The 14,879-nt window shown below is 47.4% G+C and overlaps 8 non-coding genes and 2 pseudogenes across 8 annotated transcripts; all 10 read left to right on the top strand.

Annotated features, from left to right (window-relative positions):
• Positions 1–513: 513 nt before the first annotated feature.
• Positions 514–704, top strand: LOC142126679 (U2 spliceosomal RNA). The gene has a single exon (XR_012685239.1). It is a non-coding gene; the product is annotated as a U2 spliceosomal RNA (small nuclear RNA).
• An 819-nt stretch (positions 705–1,523) lies between these two features.
• LOC142126678 (U2 spliceosomal RNA) lies at positions 1,524–1,714 on the top strand. Its single transcript, XR_012685238.1, has one exon. It is a non-coding gene; the product is annotated as a U2 spliceosomal RNA (small nuclear RNA).
• Positions 1,715–2,533: 819 nt separating this feature from the next.
• Positions 2,534–2,724, top strand: LOC142126677 (U2 spliceosomal RNA). Its single transcript, XR_012685237.1, has one exon. It is a non-coding gene; the product is annotated as a U2 spliceosomal RNA (small nuclear RNA).
• Positions 2,725–3,543: 819 nt separating this feature from the next.
• LOC142126710 (U2 spliceosomal RNA) lies at positions 3,544–3,734 on the top strand. Its single transcript, XR_012685255.1, has one exon. It is a non-coding gene; the product is annotated as a U2 spliceosomal RNA (small nuclear RNA).
• Positions 3,735–5,439: 1,705 nt separating this feature from the next.
• On the top strand, positions 5,440–5,610 carry LOC142126701 (U2 spliceosomal RNA; annotated as a pseudogene).
• Positions 5,611–6,429: 819 nt separating this feature from the next.
• LOC142126708 (U2 spliceosomal RNA) lies at positions 6,430–6,620 on the top strand. Its single transcript, XR_012685254.1, has one exon. It is a non-coding gene; the product is annotated as a U2 spliceosomal RNA (small nuclear RNA).
• An 819-nt stretch (positions 6,621–7,439) lies between these two features.
• On the top strand, positions 7,440–7,630 carry LOC142126700 (U2 spliceosomal RNA). Its single transcript, XR_012685253.1, has one exon. It is a non-coding gene; the product is annotated as a U2 spliceosomal RNA (small nuclear RNA).
• Positions 7,631–12,179: 4,549 nt separating this feature from the next.
• Positions 12,180–12,352, top strand: LOC142126694 (U2 spliceosomal RNA; annotated as a pseudogene).
• An 819-nt stretch (positions 12,353–13,171) lies between these two features.
• Positions 13,172–13,362, top strand: LOC142126688 (U2 spliceosomal RNA). The gene has a single exon (XR_012685247.1). It is a non-coding gene; the product is annotated as a U2 spliceosomal RNA (small nuclear RNA).
• Positions 13,363–14,181: 819 nt separating this feature from the next.
• LOC142126675 (U2 spliceosomal RNA) lies at positions 14,182–14,372 on the top strand. Its single transcript, XR_012685236.1, has one exon. It is a non-coding gene; the product is annotated as a U2 spliceosomal RNA (small nuclear RNA).
• Positions 14,373–14,879: the final 507 nt, after the last annotated feature.

Below are 14,879 nucleotides of genomic sequence, written 5' to 3'. Positions count from 1 at the left end.
ACATAATAAAGGCAAGTGAGGATTATGACACACACCTTTTAGAACCCTGCTGCTGTTGCAGCATGCAGCTTCCTTTTCTATTTACTTGCCGGTGGCCCGAGAAACAATTGTGATGCACCTTGAAGTGCTGTTTCTGTGACATGCTGTGAATATTCCGAAAGAAGCTGGGCAGACAGTGTGATTAATTGCCTGGGGAGACGAGGACGGAACGGCAGGCCGACTAATCAGCGGGCGTCGTTGCACTTATGGTCAAGGGGAGGAGTTAATGCAAATTTTGCAGGCATCTCGTTTGAAAAGTCCTCGGCTCATGTGCGTGCCTTTGCAGACAGAGAGGTGTAAAGAGGGTCCCAGTGAAGGTGTCAGGCTTTTCAGGCTAGTCGGGCCTAGAATGTGCAGCAATGGAGTGTTGTGGGCCGCCGCTGAAGAAAGTATACGGCGTGTGGCGTGGCTGTCTCCTACAGTTGTCAGGCCTAGCCTGAGAAGCGGGCGCTTTCCTGGGTCCCTTTTCAGGTTATCGCTTCTCGGCCTTTTGGCTAAGATCAAGTGTAGTATCTGTTCTTATCAGTTTAATATCTGATACGCCCCCTATCTGGGGGCCATATATTAAATGGATTTTTAGAACAGGGAGATGGAAGAAGAGCTTGCTCTGTCCACTCCACGCATTGACCTGGTATTGCAGTACTTCCAGGACCGGTGCACTTCTCTTATCCAGTTATCAAAAAATAGAATCATGTCTCTTTTCAGCAACAAAAAAACATAAGAACAGATTTTTGTCTCCTGTGTCTTATTTCGTGTCAATTTATTGTGTCTTTTTGTTGTTTTGTTTCTTATCTCTTTTAGCAAACAAGCATTTGCAGATAAGAAGACCCTTTTCTTTGTCCAAAAGGATTACTGAATTGATCCAATTATTCCTTTAATGGAGCAACTTGTGATTTGCAAATTCAATTGGATCTCCGAATGAATGAAACTATTAATCTGACGTAGTGTGTCTCCCTCTTGTGGACCCAGTGACATAATAAAGGCAAGTGAGGATTATGACACACACCTTTTAGAACCCTGCTGCTGTTGCAGCATGCAGCTTCCTTTTCTATTTACTTGCCGGTGGCCCGAGAAACAATTGTGATGCACCTTGAAGTGCTGTTTCTGTGACATGCTGTGAATATTCCGAAAGAAGCTGGGCAGACAGTGTGATTAATTGCCTGGGGAGACGAGGACGGAACGGCAGGCCGACTAATCAGCGGGCGTCGTTGCACTTATGGTCAAGGGGAGGAGTTAATGCAAATTTTGCAGGCATCTCGTTTGAAAAGTCCTCGGCTCATGTGCGTGCCTTTGCAGACAGAGAGGTGTAAAGAGGGTCCCAGTGAAGGTGTCAGGCTTTTCAGGCTAGTCGGGCCTAGAATGTGCAGCAATGGAGTGTTGTGGGCCGCCGCTGAAGAAAGTATACGGCGTGTGGCGTGGCTGTCTCCTACAGTTGTCAGGCCTAGCCTGAGAAGCGGGCGCTTTCCTGGGTCCCTTTTCAGGTTATCGCTTCTCGGCCTTTTGGCTAAGATCAAGTGTAGTATCTGTTCTTATCAGTTTAATATCTGATACGCCCCCTATCTGGGGGCCATATATTAAATGGATTTTTAGAACAGGGAGATGGAAGAAGAGCTTGCTCTGTCCACTCCACGCATTGACCTGGTATTGCAGTACTTCCAGGACCGGTGCACTTCTCTTATCCAGTTATCAAAAAATAGAATCATGTCTCTTTTCAGCAACAAAAAAACATAAGAACAGATTTTTGTCTCCTGTGTCTTATTTCGTGTCAATTTATTGTGTCTTTTTGTTGTTTTGTTTCTTATCTCTTTTAGCAAACAAGCATTTGCAGATAAGAAGACCCTTTTCTTTGTCCAAAAGGATTACTGAATTGATCCAATTATTCCTTTAATGGAGCAACTTGTGATTTGCAAATTCAATTGGATCTCCGAATGAATGAAACTATTAATCTGACGTAGTGTGTCTCCCTCTTGTGGACCCAGTGACATAATAAAGGCAAGTGAGGATTATGACACACACCTTTTAGAACCCTGCTGCTGTTGCAGCATGCAGCTTCCTTTTCTATTTACTTGCCGGTGGCCCGAGAAACAATTGTGATGCACCTTGAAGTGCTGTTTCTGTGACATGCTGTGAATATTCCGAAAGAAGCTGGGCAGACAGTGTGATTAATTGCCTGGGGAGACGAGGACGGAACGGCAGGCCGACTAATCAGCGGGCGTCGTTGCACTTATGGTCAAGGGGAGGAGTTAATGCAAATTTTGCAGGCATCTCGTTTGAAAAGTCCTCGGCTCATGTGCGTGCCTTTGCAGACAGAGAGGTGTAAAGAGGGTCCCAGTGAAGGTGTCAGGCTTTTCAGGCTAGTCGGGCCTAGAATGTGCAGCAATGGAGTGTTGTGGGCCGCCGCTGAAGAAAGTATACGGCGTGTGGCGTGGCTGTCTCCTACAGTTGTCAGGCCTAGCCTGAGAAGCGGGCGCTTTCCTGGGTCCCTTTTCAGGTTATCGCTTCTCGGCCTTTTGGCTAAGATCAAGTGTAGTATCTGTTCTTATCAGTTTAATATCTGATACGCCCCCTATCTGGGGGCCATATATTAAATGGATTTTTAGAACAGGGAGATGGAAGAAGAGCTTGCTCTGTCCACTCCACGCATTGACCTGGTATTGCAGTACTTCCAGGACCGGTGCACTTCTCTTATCCAGTTATCAAAAAATAGAATCATGTCTCTTTTCAGCAACAAAAAAACATAAGAACAGATTTTTGTCTCCTGTGTCTTATTTCGTGTCAATTTATTGTGTCTTTTTGTTGTTTTGTTTCTTATCTCTTTTAGCAAACAAGCATTTGCAGATAAGAAGACCCTTTTCTTTGTCCAAAAGGATTACTGAATTGATCCAATTATTCCTTTAATGGAGCAACTTGTGATTTGCAAATTCAATTGGATCTCCGAATGAATGAAACTATTAATCTGACGTAGTGTGTCTCCCTCTTGTGGACCCAGTGACATAATAAAGGCAAGTGAGGATTATGACACACACCTTTTAGAACCCTGCTGCTGTTGCAGCATGCAGCTTCCTTTTCTATTTACTTGCCGGTGGCCCGAGAAACAATTGTGATGCACCTTGAAGTGCTGTTTCTGTGACATGCTGTGAATATTCCGAAAGAAGCTGGGCAGACAGTGTGATTAATTGCCTGGGGAGACGAGGACGGAACGGCAGGCCGACTAATCAGCGGGCGTCGTTGCACTTATGGTCAAGGGGAGGAGTTAATGCAAATTTTGCAGGCATCTCGTTTGAAAAGTCCTCGGCTCATGTGCGTGCCTTTGCAGACAGAGAGGTGTAAAGAGGGTCCCAGTGAAGGTGTCAGGCTTTTCAGGCTAGTCGGGCCTAGAATGTGCAGCAATGGAGTGTTGTGGGCCGCCGCTGAAGAAAGTATACGGCGTGTGGCGTGGCTGTCTCCTACAGTTGTCAGGCCTAGCCTGAGAAGCGGGCGCTTTCCTGGGTCCCTTTTCAGGTTATCGCTTCTCGGCCTTTTGGCTAAGATCAAGTGTAGTATCTGTTCTTATCAGTTTAATATCTGATACGCCCCCTATCTGGGGGCCATATATTAAATGGATTTTTAGAACAGGGAGATGGAAGAAGAGCTTGCTCTGTCCACTCCACGCATTGACCTGGTATTGCAGTACTTCCAGGACCGGTGCACTTCTCTTATCCAGTTATCAAAAAATAGAATCATGTCTCTTTTCAGCAACAAAAAAACATAAGAACAGATTTTTGTCTCCTGTGTCTTATTTCGTGTCAATTTATTGTGTCTTTTTGTTGTTTTGTTTCTTATCTCTTTTAGCAAACAAGCATTTGCAGATAAGAAGACCCTTTTCTTTGTCCAAAAGGATTACTGAATTGATCCAATTATTCCTTTAATGGAGCAACTTGTGATTTGCAAATTCAATTGGATCTCCGAATGAATGAAACTATTAATCTGACGTAGTGTGTCTCCCTCTTGTGGACCCAGTGACATAATAAAGGCAAGTGAGGATTATGACACACACCTTTTAGAACCCTGCTGCTGTTGCAGCATGCAGCTTCCTTTTCTATTTACTTGCCGGTGGCCCGAGAAACAATTGTGATGCACCTTGAAGTGCTGTTTCTGTGACATGCTGTGAATATTCCGAAAGAAGCTGGGCAGACAGTGTGATTAATTGCCTGGGGAGACGAGGACGGAACGGCAGGCCGACTAATCAGCGGGCGTCGTTGCACTTATGGTCAAGGGGAGGAGTTAATGCAAATTTTGCAGGCATCTCGTTTGAAAAGTCCTCGGCTCATGTGCGTGCCTTTGCAGACAGAGAGGTGTAAAGAGGGTCCCAGTGAAGGTGTCAGGCTTTTCAGGCTAGTCGGGCCTAGAATGTGCAGCAATGGAGTGTTGTGGGCCGCCGCTGAAGAAAGTATACGGCGTGTGGCGTGGCTGTCTCCTACAGTTGTCAGGCCTAGCCTGAGAAGCGGGCGCTTTCCTGGGTCCCTTTTCAGGTTATCGCTTCTCGGCCTTTTGGCTAAGATCAAGTGCAGTTGTGGCAGATCAGCACTTGCCTCTTTAACTAGAGGGCTGGAATGCAGCTTTGAAAGGCTGGGACAAATGTGCATCCGGACTGGAAACCCGGGGGGCCATAAATCACGGGTCAGGAGACCTTAATATAGATACAACGTGATTCTGTTGGCACCCACGCACTTCTGACCTCTTTCTCCTAAGCAATGCTCTATTCTTTGCCCGGACCTTTTTGGCTGGGCAAGAAAATTTTTATACCCGGCCCAGGGTGAAGCTCCGGCGGATCTCAGGGGCAAAATGGGTCCCCTAGTGTGGCAGGCCAAGGGGGCCCATACTAGCCCAGCCACCCGGCTGGGGCCGTACCCACTCGGCTTGAGTCCTGGGTGAAGCTCCGGCAGATCCCAGGGACTAATGGGGCCCTCCTAGCTTTGCGGCGACGAGGGTCCAACCCTGCCCAGCCACCTGGCTGGGGCCGTACCCACTCGGCTTGAGTCCTGGGTGAAGCTCCGGCAGATCCCAGGGACTAATGGGGCCCTCCTAGCTTCGCGGCGACGAGGGTCCAACCCCGCCCAGCCACCCGGCTGGGGCCGTACCCAATCGGCACACCGAGCACTGGGTGAAGCTTCGGCGGATCCCAGGGGCTAAGAGGCTCCCCTAGCTTTGCGGCGAAGGGAATCAGACGACCCCGGCCCCTAAGTGACCTTTTTGGTTCTGGGGGTCGAGGACCAGGGTCCTTCCTCTCCGGAGGGAGGACCACGCACCGAAAACTCTTGTGCATGTTTTTTGGGTATTTACTCATTTTTTTCGTGCACAAGGGACGAGCTCAAGGCTTTAAATAAAAAAAAAAAAAAAAAAAAAAAAAAAAAAAAAAAAAAAAAAAAAAAAAAAAAATCTGTTCTTATCAGTTTAATATCTGATACGCCCCCTATCTGGGGGCCATATATTAAATGGATTTTTAGAACAGGGAGATGGAAGAAGAGCTTGCTCTGTCCACTCCACGCATTGACCTGGTATTGCAGTACTTCCAGGACCGGTGCACTTCTCTTATCCAGTTATCAAAAAATAGAATCATGTCTCTTTTCAGCAACAAAAAAACATAAGAACAGATTTTTGTCTCCTGTGTCTTATTTCGTGTCAATTTATTGTGTCTTTTTGTTGTTTTGTTTCTTATCTCTTTTAGCAAACAAGCATTTGCAGATAAGAAGACCCTTTTCTTTGTCCAAAAGGATTACTGAATTGATCCAATTATTCCTTTAATGGAGCAACTTGTGATTTGCAAATTCAATTGGATCTCCGAATGAATGAAACTATTAATCTGACGTAGTGTGTCTCCCTCTTGTGGACCCAGTGACATAATAAAGGCAAGTGAGGATTATGACACACACCTTTTAGAACCCTGCTGCTGTTGCAGCATGCAGCTTCCTTTTCTATTTACTTGCCGGTGGCCCGAGAAACAATTGTGATGCACCTTGAAGTGCTGTTTCTGTGACATGCTGTGAATATTCCGAAAGAAGCTGGGCAGACAGTGTGATTAATTGCCTGGGGAGACGAGGACGGAACGGCAGGCCGACTAATCAGCGGGCGTCGTTGCACTTATGGTCAAGGGGAGGAGTTAATGCAAATTTTGCAGGCATCTCGTTTGAAAAGTCCTCGGCTCATGTGCGTGCCTTTGCAGACAGAGAGGTGTAAAGAGGGTCCCAGTGAAGGTGTCAGGCTTTTCAGGCTAGTCGGGCCTAGAATGTGCAGCAATGGAGTGTTGTGGGCCGCCGCTGAAGAAAGTATACGGCGTGTGGCGTGGCTGTCTCCTACAGTTGTCAGGCCTAGCCTGAGAAGCGGGCGCTTTCCTGGGTCCCTTTTCAGGTTATCGCTTCTCGGCCTTTTGGCTAAGATCAAGTGTAGTATCTGTTCTTATCAGTTTAATATCTGATACGCCCCCTATCTGGGGGCCATATATTAAATGGATTTTTAGAACAGGGAGATGGAAGAAGAGCTTGCTCTGTCCACTCCACGCATTGACCTGGTATTGCAGTACTTCCAGGACCGGTGCACTTCTCTTATCCAGTTATCAAAAAATAGAATCATGTCTCTTTTCAGCAACAAAAAAACATAAGAACAGATTTTTGTCTCCTGTGTCTTATTTCGTGTCAATTTATTGTGTCTTTTTGTTGTTTTGTTTCTTATCTCTTTTAGCAAACAAGCATTTGCAGATAAGAAGACCCTTTTCTTTGTCCAAAAGGATTACTGAATTGATCCAATTATTCCTTTAATGGAGCAACTTGTGATTTGCAAATTCAATTGGATCTCCGAATGAATGAAACTATTAATCTGACGTAGTGTGTCTCCCTCTTGTGGACCCAGTGACATAATAAAGGCAAGTGAGGATTATGACACACACCTTTTAGAACCCTGCTGCTGTTGCAGCATGCAGCTTCCTTTTCTATTTACTTGCCGGTGGCCCGAGAAACAATTGTGATGCACCTTGAAGTGCTGTTTCTGTGACATGCTGTGAATATTCCGAAAGAAGCTGGGCAGACAGTGTGATTAATTGCCTGGGGAGACGAGGACGGAACGGCAGGCCGACTAATCAGCGGGCGTCGTTGCACTTATGGTCAAGGGGAGGAGTTAATGCAAATTTTGCAGGCATCTCGTTTGAAAAGTCCTCGGCTCATGTGCGTGCCTTTGCAGACAGAGAGGTGTAAAGAGGGTCCCAGTGAAGGTGTCAGGCTTTTCAGGCTAGTCGGGCCTAGAATGTGCAGCAATGGAGTGTTGTGGGCCGCCGCTGAAGAAAGTATACGGCGTGTGGCGTGGCTGTCTCCTACAGTTGTCAGGCCTAGCCTGAGAAGCGGGCGCTTTCCTGGGTCCCTTTTCAGGTTATCGCTTCTCGGCCTTTTGGCTAAGATCAAGTGTAGTATCTGTTCTTATCAGTTTAATATCTGATACGCCCCCTATCTGGGGGCCATATATTAAATGGATTTTTAGAACAGGGAGATGGAAGAAGAGCTTGCTCTGTCCACTCCACGCATTGACCTGGTATTGCAGTACTTCCAGGACCGGTGCACTTCTCTTATCCAGTTATCAAAAAATAGAATCATGTCTCTTTTCAGCAACAAAAAAACATAAGAACAGATTTTTGCAACCTCTGCGGCCTGGCCAGCCACATCTACAGGGACTGCCCCCAGAGGGCCAGATCCTACGCTGCAGCTGCCGGGATCGGACTGCCGGAAAGCGGACCTACCCCTGCCCTGCAGCCCAAGCCAGCCCAGAGGAAGCAACAGAAGCCCACACCGCAGCCAAGAGCTGGTAAGATATCTCCCACCCCTGTTGTGACAGCACCCCCCTCCCTCCCCGCTGTCACAACACCCCCCCCCCCTGCAGTAGCACTAACCCCCTCCACCGCTACTGCAGCTCCCTCCCTTTCCCTGGAGGATTTCCCCCCCCTCCTCCCTCTTGTGTCTGCAGGTGATGAGAACAAACAAAGAAGGAAGCGGAAAGAGCTGGACAGCCCAGCTGGCGACTCTGACCCTTCCAAGAAAAAGGCAATCGAGCTGGAAGAGGACCCTCTCCCGTCAGAGGGGGCCCTGGTAGAGATGGTGGATGAGCTGCTGGATTCTGAGCAGGAGGAGGAAGAATTCCTACAACTGCCCCAAATCTGCCTATTCGACCAGCTAGAGGAGAAAGGTCTGCTCCCACCTGAAGGGGACACGGGCAGACCGGACCAAGTCCCACCGGACAAGGAGGGTAACTGATGTATTGACTGTGCTAACTCTCTTTTTTCTCCCAACTAATGGCTAACTTTTCTCTTTTTACCATTAATGTGAGGAGTGTGAAGGATAAGATTAGACGTCAGTCTGTGTTTACCTTTCTTGACAGTCAGAAATGTGATGTTTACATGTTGCAGGAATGTTCTCTCCCTTTCTCTAGTTCCTACAGGCATCTGGGGAGGCAGTGGTCTCACGGGCCCTCCTATTGGTCTGGGGGGAGTGACTGTAAGTCTGCAGGGGTCGCCATTCTTATCAGGGGAAGCCTCTTCACATTAGATTCCGTTCAGGAGTTTGTCTGCGGCAGATTGCTTATCGTAGATGGCTCCTGGGCGGGTGAGCCTATCAGGCTTATCTGTGTGTATGCATCCCCGGGTAAGAATGAGCGTTTGGAGCTTTTCCAGACCCTGCGGGCCCAGCTCGCAACCACCAGGGCGGTAGTGATGGCTGGGGACTTTAACTGTCCTATAGAGGAAGATGGTAGGAGTTCTTGTACTAATGCTAAACTTGATGTTTCTTCCAGGTTGTTGCAGGAGATGGTAGCCGAAGCATCCTTGCGGGATGCAGTGGGATCTATGGGGGCCGGCTCTGTGAATTATACTTGGAGCCGCCCCGATGGCTCAGTGCGTTCCCGGATTGACTTTGTGTTTACATCGAGAGCGGTAAGACAAAACAGGCATGTCATGGTTCCCTGCTTTTTCTCTGATCATAGGGCCATTCTCTTTGAAGGTGTTCTGGGTCACGGGTTCCCTCCCGGCCCTGGCTCTTGGAAGCTGAACTGCGCTCTGCTGGGAAAGGAAGAGGTGATGGTTGAGCTGAGGGATGCCTATGTAATGTGGAAAAATGACAAAATGTATTTTGACTGTATGTCTAACTGGTGGGAGTATGTCAAGGGCAAGTTTCGCAGTTTCTTTCAGGCTAAAGGCCGCCAACAGGCGTGCGAGAGGAAGAGAAACTTCAGGAGACTTCAGCGTCAGCTGCAGTCCCTGCTGGATCTCCAACTCTGCGGCTGGGATGTGAAGGATGATCTGGCTGAGGCCAAAGGGGGCCTGAAAAGGCACTTCGAGGAAGAGGCCAATCGCATCGTCTTCCGTTCCAAGGTGGAGAATCTGGAGAAGGGTGAGAAATGTAATTCTTTCTTTTTCAGAAAACTCCACTCCGGCCACACGCCCCTGACTGAACTGCGGGACGAGTCTGGCACCCCCAGGAGGGGGAAGGAGGGCGTCATGGGAGTCGTCACAGACTACTACGGCAAACTCTACTCCCCTAAGACTACAGACGACGACGCAGCTGAATCTTTCCTGTCAGGTATCACTAACCCTATTGATCCTACAGGTAGGGCAGCTATGGATGCCCCCCTCACCTTGGGGGAGCTGCACTCTGCCGCTAAATCCTTTAGGCCGGGCAGGACCCCGGGCAGTGATGGCCTCCCAGCCGAGCTCTATGTAGCGCTGTGGGACCTCATTGGCCCGGACCTGTTAGAGCTGTATGAGGAGATGGTGGTGGAGGGCAGGATGCCTCCTACTCTGAGAGAGGGCTTGATCACGATTTTGTATAAGCGCAAGGGAGAGAGATGTGACCTCAAAAATTGGAGGCCCATCTCCCTCCTGAACGTGGACTACAAGATTTTGGCCAAGGTACTAGCCAACAGGCTAAAGGTTGTCATTGGGCGAATTGTTCATCCTGATCAGACTTGTGGCATTCCTGGTAGAAGGATTGCAGACAGCCTTGCGCTGCTGAGGGACACGGTTCATTATATCAAAGACCGCCATGCACATGTGGCCCTGGTCAGTCTTGATCAGGAGAAGGCCTTTGATCGTGTCTCTCATGGTTTTATGCGTAAGGTTCTGTGCAGGTTTGGATTGGGTGATATGTTTTGTTCTTATGTTAACCTGATGTACCTTGATATTTACAGCTCTGTGTTGGTGAACGGCTGGAAGACTGACCCCTTCTCTGTACTGTCTGGGGTCAGACAAGGCTGCCCTCTTTCACCTCTCCTTTTTGTCTGTTGTATAGAGCTCTTTGCGATGTCCATCAGGCGAAACCCAGAGATCAGAGGGATCACCGCACCGGGTCCAGACCGACTAGAGGCCAAGTGTTCGCTCTACATGGACGACGTCACTGTCTTCTGCGCTGATCAGCGTTCGGTGGCAGCACTCGTCCAGACCTGCAACAACTTCGGCCAAGCTTCAGGGGCAAAAGTCAACTGCGGGAAGTCAGAGGCCATGCTATTCGGGCAGTGGCACTTGTCATCCCCCGCTGCATTTCCCTTCACAATCAAGCCGGACTTCATCAAAATTCTTGGAGTTTGGTTCGGTGGAGAGGAGGCGGCCCTGAAGTGCTGGGAAGAGAGACTGGCAACGGTCCGGCAAAAGATTGGACTGTGGAGCCTCAGACTTCTTACCATCGAAGGGAAAGCACTGGTACTGCGCAACGAGATTCTTCCCGTTCTTCAGTACACGGCCCAAGCTTGGCCACCTCTTGCTGCCGTCTGTAAGACCATCACGAGGACAGTCTTTCACTTCATCTGGGGCTCCAAAATGGACAGAGTGAAGCGGTCTGTTATGTACAAGGAGCCCCACAAAGGTGGGAAAGGGATCCCTGATATCCCCACCATGCTGCGGGCCTTCTTTGTTTGCAACTGTATCCGCAGGACACTCCTTGAAAAGAACGTTTGCTCTGCTGGGAAGTCCATGTCACGCTTTTTCCTTCTTCCTCTTTGGAGGAAACTTGGTTGGGACAAGTGGGACAGCTCCTTCCCTTACAACTGGACTACACCTTGGTTTTACCTGGATGTTGGACAATTTGTGAGGGAGCACCATCTGGAGGGACTTAAACCAGACTTGTGGAAACCTAAAACTATCCACAAGCTCATCAGAGCTAAGGACATTATGGAGTCTGTTCCAGGGCTCCCTGTGGCCACGGCCAAACATGTTTGGGAGAATGTGGCCTCTAAGAGACTGACTAATGGACATAAAGACATTGCATGGATGGCCATTCAGGGGGGTTTGCCTCTCAGGACATTTATGCACTCCCGAAACCTGTGCAGATATGTTCACTGCCCCTTTTGTATTACCAAGAGGGAGACTGCTCAACATATCTTTTGGGACTGTCCCACTGCACAGGCATTGTTGGATGCCCTGGAACATGAACTTAAGGACAGTGTGCCCAGGACTTGCCTTTCATACCATTCGGTATTTTATGGATTATTTCCTGGGACTCACACCGTTGAGGCAATCCAGGAGGCCTGGCGCCTTATGAACTGTTTTAAGGACGCTATGTGGCTTGCCAGGAACCGCCTCATCTTGAAGCGGGAGAAGATGACCATCCAGGACTGTCGCAGGCTTATCCATAGCCTGTTAAGAGACTATAACACCCTTGACAGTCCTGAGGAAGATGAAGACGACGATTGATTGTAATTGATTGATTGTTGTCTCCTCTTCTCCTCCTCCCCATTGTGTCTATTTTCAATAAAAAACTTTGGTTTGTGCTCCCCTCCCTTTCCCCCTCCAACCCATTCCCCTTCACAGCATGAAGTATTATTGAATGTCATGTCTATTTATGCACCCTTCCCTTTGTGTCTGTCCTCAATAAAAACTTTTTGCTCGTGACTCCATCACCCTACCCCTCTCACCTACCTCCCCCTCACACCCAACGTTATTTTATTGCACTGTAATACACTGTAAAGTTTGAATGGTTAGTGCAGTACTTGATGTATATAGTGTAGGATGTCATGTCTTGTACTTTATGCCCTGTATTGTACTAAAACGTATGCATGATCATGTCTTACGGTGTACTGCGTACACTTGAATGAAATGTATGAACTGTGTTTTTTGTACTTTATACAAAATAAAGCTACTTTTTCAATCAAAAAATCTGTTCTTATCAGTTTAATATCTGATACGCCCCCTATCTGGGGGCCATATATTAAATGGATTTTTAGAACAGGGAGATGGAAGAAGAGCTTGCTCTGTCCACTCCACGCATTGACCTGGTATTGCAGTACTTCCAGGACCGGTGCACTTCTCTTATCCAGTTATCAAAAAATAGAATCATGTCTCTTTTCAGCAACAAAAAAACATAAGAACAGATTTTTGTCTCCTGTGTCTTATTTCGTGTCAATTTATTGTGTCTTTTTGTTGTTTTGTTTCTTATCTCTTTTAGCAAACAAGCATTTGCAGATAAGAAGACCCTTTTCTTTGTCCAAAAGGATTACTGAATTGATCCAATTATTCCTTTAATGGAGCAACTTGTGATTTGCAAATTCAATTGGATCTCCGAATGAATGAAACTATTAATCTGACGTAGTGTGTCTCCCTCTTGTGGACCCAGTGACATAATAAAGGCAAGTGAGGATTATGACACACACCTTTTAGAACCCTGCTGCTGTTGCAGCATGCAGCTTCCTTTTCTATTTACTTGCCGGTGGCCCGAGAAACAATTGTGATGCACCTTGAAGTGCTGTTTCTGTGACATGCTGTGAATATTCCGAAAGAAGCTGGGCAGACAGTGTGATTAATTGCCTGGGGAGACGAGGACGGAACGGCAGGCCGACTAATCAGCGGGCGTCGTTGCACTTATGGTCAAGGGGAGGAGTTAATGCAAATTTTGCAGGCATCTCGTTTGAAAAGTCCTCGGCTCATGTGCGTGCCTTTGCAGACAGAGAGGTGTAAAGAGGGTCCCAGTGAAGGTGTCAGGCTTTTCAGGCTAGTCGGGCCTAGAATGTGCAGCAATGGAGTGTTGTGGGCCGCCGCTGAAGAAAGTATACGGCGTGTGGCGTGGCTGTCTCCTACAGTTGTCAGGCCTAGCCTGAGAAGCGGGCGCTTTCCTGGGTCCCTTTTCAGGTTATCGCTTCTCGGCCTTTTGGCTAAGATCAAGTGTAGTATCTGTTCTTATCAGTTTAATATCTGATACGCCCCCTATCTGGGGGCCATATATTAAATGGATTTTTAGAACAGGGAGATGGAAGAAGAGCTTGCTCTGTCCACTCCACGCATTGACCTGGTATTGCAGTACTTCCAGGACCGGTGCACTTCTCTTATCCAGTTATCAAAAAATAGAATCATGTCTCTTTTCAGCAACAAAAAAACATAAGAACAGATTTTTGTCTCCTGTGTCTTATTTCGTGTCAATTTATTGTGTCTTTTTGTTGTTTTGTTTCTTATCTCTTTTAGCAAACAAGCATTTGCAGATAAGAAGACCCTTTTCTTTGTCCAAAAGGATTACTGAATTGATCCAATTATTCCTTTAATGGAGCAACTTGTGATTTGCAAATTCAATTGGATCTCCGAATGAATGAAACTATTAATCTGACGTAGTGTGTCTCCCTCTTGTGGACCCAGTGACATAATAAAGGCAAGTGAGGATTATGACACACACCTTTTAGAACCCTGCTGCTGTTGCAGCATGCAGCTTCCTTTTCTATTTACTTGCCGGTGGCCCGAGAAACAATTGTGATGCACCTTGAAGTGCTGTTTCTGTGACATGCTGTGAATATTCCGAAAGAAGCTGGGCAGACAGTGTGATTAATTGCCTGGGGAGACGAGGACGGAACGGCAGGCCGACTAATCAGCGGGCGTCGTTGCACTTATGGTCAAGGGGAGGAGTTAATGCAAATTTTGCAGGCATCTCGTTTGAAAAGTCCTCGGCTCATGTGCGTGCCTTTGCAGACAGAGAGGTGTAAAGAGGGTCCCAGTGAAGGTGTCAGGCTTTTCAGGCTAGTCGGGCCTAGAATGTGCAGCAATGGAGTGTTGTGGGCCGCCGCTGAAGAAAGTATACGGCGTGTGGCGTGGCTGTCTCCTACAGTTGTCAGGCCTAGCCTGAGAAGCGGGCGCTTTCCTGGGTCCCTTTTCAGGTTATCGCTTCTCGGCCTTTTGGCTAAGATCAAGTGTAGTATCTGTTCTTATCAGTTTAATATCTGATACGCCCCCTATCTGGGGGCCATATATTAAATGGATTTTTAGAACAGGGAGATGGAAGAAGAGCTTGCTCTGTCCACTCCACGCATTGACCTGGTATTGCAGTACTTCCAGGACCGGTGCACTTCTCTTATCCAGTTATCAAAAAATAGAATCATGTCTCTTTTCAGCAACAAAAAAACATAAGAACAGATTTTTGTCTCCTGTGTCTTATTTCGTGTCAATTTATTGTGTCTTTTTGTTGTTTTGTTTCTTATCTCTTTTAGCAAACAAGCATTTGCAGATAAGAAGACCCTTTTCTTTGTCCAAAAGGATTACTGAATTGATCCAATTATTCCTTTAATGGAGCAACTTGTGATTTGCAAATTCAATTGGATCTCCGAATGAATGAAACTATTAATCTGACGTAGTGTGTCTCCCTCTTGTGGACCCAGTGACATAATAAAGGCAAGTGAGGATTATGACACACACCTTTTAGAACCCTGCTGCTGTTGCAGCATGCAGCTTCCTTTTCTATTTACTTGCCGGTGGCCCGAGAAACAATTGTGATGCACCTTGAAGTGCTGTTTCTGTGACATGCTGTGAATATTCCGAAAGAAGCTGGGCAGACAGTGTGATTAATTGCCTGGGGAGACGA

Source organism: Mixophyes fleayi, unplaced genomic scaffold (assembly GCF_038048845.1).
Source record: "Mixophyes fleayi isolate aMixFle1 unplaced genomic scaffold, aMixFle1.hap1 Scaffold_2723, whole genome shotgun sequence".
NCBI classification, from domain to species: Eukaryota; Metazoa; Chordata; class Amphibia; order Anura; family Limnodynastidae; genus Mixophyes; species Mixophyes fleayi.
This window is presented reverse-complemented; position numbering and strand designations above follow the sequence as displayed.